A 2,699-nucleotide genomic window follows, 5' to 3' on the forward strand; every position below is an offset into this window, starting at 1 on the left:
CCTCAGAATCACCTTGGACCCGTCCTCACCTTGGACCTACAGAAAATTAAAAACCTGGGAATAAAAAATATTAGAAATAAATTCAGTCACAAATCGTAAAAGACACGTGGTACAGGCAAAGCACTTTTTTGCGTTCGAGCAGTGTAAGTATGCAATTGCACGTGTCGATCGCCTCAAAGCAAGTCAGAGACTCTTCTGTCGGTCCCATAACAACACTCCCTTAAAAAAAAATGTTTGTTCCTATTATCTATAACACAGTTAGCCTTCCAGCCTTCACTCGGACAGATACAACACATCGCCCCATCTAGCGCCGCCCCGCGCCTAGAGAGCATATCAACTTGGCCCTATTTAGTTACCATTCTAAGGGGGGATATTTTATGAAGGAAATAAAGTATGTGCGAACGATAGCCGAGTGATGGGTGTTTCACTCAAATATTCAAGATCAGACCAAAATTTTGATTGCCGTCAACGCCACCTACTGCCGGATACAACGCAACTCGCTCATAAATGAACTGAACATCCCCGAGAGGGCGGCATGACGACGATTACAGCGTGGGTGCTTATTTCAAAAACGCTGATTTTCAGTTTTTGCGAGGCGACTTTCTGATATCAGAGAAAAGCGTTGTTTCTTTCTTACAAAGTTTTTTGCTTTCTGCTATCAATAATTTATTAAAACATGAGTTTAAGACCTTGTTGTGTGCATCAGTGCGATGACAGATGTTCTAGACCGCAAGCTGCTGCATTACTAGAGTTATTTACATATTGATTGCTGGATGACGCCAGCATGGTGCATGGTCTCACATTTTTCGGATTCAAATTATAACACAATAAAACCACAATATTTTCAGGTGTCGACTTCCTAGAAATGAAAATTTGAGAAGCATTTGGATCAGGCGAGCGGATTGTAAGGATTTAGTGGCAAAATTTAAATTTCGCAGGGTATTTATGTGCTCTAGACATTTCCACGATGTGTGTTTCAAGGCAAACGGTAGATTATTACTAAATTGCCTCCCAACAAAATACCTCACAGGTAGGTTTAAATAAGACTAGCCTATGTATTGTTTTAAAGATTACTACATAAATTATTCACCTTACATATTACATATATTTCCAAGTATATTGGAAGGTTTCCAAGGTGCACCTTCCATAGAGAATAGCTTCTATCGAGAGAGTATACCATCTGCTAGGAGATGTGTAACTCCCGAAAAAAATCAAGGTATTTTAGTGTTTAAAATTAAATACATTTGTTTACTTCATGATTGCCTGTTTCATACATACAGATGGTATTCGCATGGTAGAGTCCAACACGATTTTGACGCATACGAGTTCGTTGGAGTCCGTCATTAAGCCAGCCAAGGTATATCCTGGCAAAAGACGCTTGGTGCAACCAATAGCCGAACTGGGCGATATTCCTGGACCATCGCATGAATATGTTCATGTCACATCAAATATATACACAGTTCCGGGTAAGTACTAATTTTAAGAAAGTGATATGTAAATTTAGCAACCTATCAATGTTTAGGCTCCAAAGACACTCTTTCCAGGGAGAGCAGCTCAAATCACTCAGCTCGAATGGCCCCTGAATTGTGTACCCCGAAAAATTTAAATGTAGGTACGTTTGTATTAAAATGAAAGTACTTTAATAATTTGTATTTATGTGCATAGATGATATTCTTCCCGGTGATAGCTCTTTTCGGGATGTCACCAGTACGATTGCTGCAAGTGCCACAGTTTCGAGTAAGTACATATTATCCTACTTGTACGATACAACGTGTAACTTTTATGTATCAAGTTTTTCAMGTCTCATTCCATTTATTATTATATAATTATGTTATCCATACACCTCCCTAAACATGTATCTGTATTGGTAATTGTACTAAATTAATGAAGTTGTTATTTTACTTTGAATTAGGAATTTGTTTAAGTTCTGAATTTCTGATTCATGAGCTTCTAGCTTTGCTGCGAAAGCTAGTGGCGCTCAAACAAACTCACCCTCCGGGCTTTGCACACGACCGCCCGAAATTCCGGCTTAAGGGAAACATTTTTGCCTTATTCTCTTTATTAAACGTCATCATATAAAAAAAAATAAATCATTGCCTCTAAGCGAAAAGCAAATCATTGTAATCCTAAATTCAAGTCATACTTAAATAGTTTTCATTGAAGTTTGATTTTTATTTTTCTCTCTCTGAAATTTGTCGTGTTGCACCGTTCATCACAATATAATAGTAAATTATATAATGAGAGTTGTATTCGTGTAAGCGTAATTCTATTCAACACTTATCAATTGACCTACCTGGAAACTGCCAATAGCATATAACCTTAAGGCTATCAGAAGTTGCAGGTGAGCAGGAAAAGGTAAACCTCTTCTACTTGCACTTTCAATTCTACTTAAAAGGAAAGGTATTAGTGCGTCGATAACGGTTTCTTTCTGAAACCGAGAACTCTGAACAAATTCCTGCTCTCCGTAGAATTGGAAAGGATCTTGCATGCCTGTTATGTACTTTTTAGGGACCCGTTCGTGCATTTCTTTATCAACATATTCCATAAATTCTACTAAATCTTTCGTATTAATAATATATTTAACAAAACGTGTGAATAACAAATAGTAATGCTCAGAATGGTAACGTTACAAAAACACTCAAGGATCCTATACTCCACACAAACAAATCAGTTTTTGTAAAGGGCAGCTACAAACTTTT

At 37.5% G+C, this 2,699-nt stretch overlaps 1 long non-coding RNA gene across 1 annotated transcript; it reads left to right on the forward strand.

Moving 5' to 3' along the window:
* The first annotated feature begins 1,284 nt into the window (after positions 1 to 1,284).
* Positions 1,285 to 1,601, forward strand: LOC125504236. The gene is made up of 2 exons (XR_007281355.1): positions 1,285 to 1,466; positions 1,523 to 1,601. It is a non-coding gene; the product is annotated as an uncharacterized LOC125504236 (long non-coding RNA).
* Positions 1,602 to 2,699: the final 1,098 nt, after the last annotated feature.

Source organism: Dendroctonus ponderosae, unplaced genomic scaffold (assembly GCF_020466585.1).
Source record: "Dendroctonus ponderosae isolate FM_Combo_2020 unplaced genomic scaffold, Dpon_F_20191213v2 Dpon_F_20191213_4, whole genome shotgun sequence".
NCBI lineage: Eukaryota > Metazoa > Arthropoda > Insecta > Coleoptera > Curculionidae > Dendroctonus > Dendroctonus ponderosae.